The sequence below is a fragment of the Ovis canadensis genome, chromosome 1 (assembly GCF_042477335.2).
Source record: "Ovis canadensis isolate MfBH-ARS-UI-01 breed Bighorn chromosome 1, ARS-UI_OviCan_v2, whole genome shotgun sequence".
In the NCBI taxonomy this organism is placed as follows: Eukaryota; Metazoa; Chordata; class Mammalia; order Artiodactyla; family Bovidae; genus Ovis; species Ovis canadensis.
Window position 1 is genome coordinate 108,077,206 of NC_091245.1, and position 1,298 is coordinate 108,078,503.

Here is a 1,298-nt window from a genome sequence, read left to right on the forward strand (position 1 = left end):
GAACCACCTTGGAAGTGAGCCCACACGGCCCATAACATCAGAGAAGAGCCAGATATATTTTTAATTTTTTAATATTTTTAAAATCATTCTTTTTTTTTTTGCCTTTTGCTTTTTTTTTCTTTTTTTTCCGAGCTTTTTTTTAATTGTTAAGTCTTCTATTTCTCCTCTAATTTTTATTTCTATAACCTAGTATTACTATTTTTTTTAAAAAAAAAGACTTTTTTTTTTTTTAAGGCAAACACCATATATACTCTTTGGATGGTTGTTGGTGTTTTGTTTTGTTTTTTTTTGTTTGTTTGTTTTTTAATAATTCTTTTTTTTTCTTTCTTCCTTTTTCCTTCTGCTTTTCCTTAATATTGTATCTTTGAAAATCCAACCTCTACTCCAGATTTTTAATCTTTGTTGTCAATTTTGTACATTTAAAAACCCAAACTTCACTACCCAAGTTTACCTGAGAGCGAGATTACTGACTTGTCCACTCTCTCCTCCTCTGGCCTCTCCTCTTTCTCCACCAGGTGGCCTCTGTCTCTTTTCTCCCCCATCTCTTCTCTATCCAACTCTGTGAATCTCTGTGTGTTCCAGACGGTAGAGAACACCTAAGGAACTGGTTACTGGCAGGATTTGTCTCTCTCCTACTCATTCCTCTCTCTTATCCTCCTGGTCACCTCTGTCTACTTCCTCCCTCTCCTCTTCCCCGTATAACTCTCTAAATACCTCTGAGCGGTCCAGACTATAGAGCGCACATAAGGAAGTGACTACTGGCTAGCCTGCTCTCTCCTCTCTTGATCTCACCGCATCTCATTCCAGTTACCTCTAACTACCCCCTCCATCTTCTCTTCTCCTTGTAACTCAGTGAACCTCTCTGAGTGTCCCTCAAGGTGGAGAAACTTTTCATCTTTAACCTAGATGTTTTATCATCGGTGCTGTATAGATGGAGAAGTCTAGAGGCTACTGTGAAAATAAAACTGAAAACCAGAAGCAGGAAGCTTAAACCCAAAGCCTGAAAACATTAGAGAACTCTTGAATTCAGGGAACATTAAGCAATAGGAGCTCATCAAATGCCTTCATACCTACACTGAAACCAAGCTCCACCCAAGGGCCAACAAGTTCCAAAACAAGACATACCACGCAAATTCTCCAGCAACACAGGAACACTCCCCTGAGCCTCAATATACAGGCAGCTCAAAATTATCCCAAAACCTTTGATGTCTCATAACCCATTACGGGTCACTCCATTGCACTCCAGAGAGAAGAAACCCAGCTCCACCCACCAAAACTCCAACACAAGCCTCCCTAAC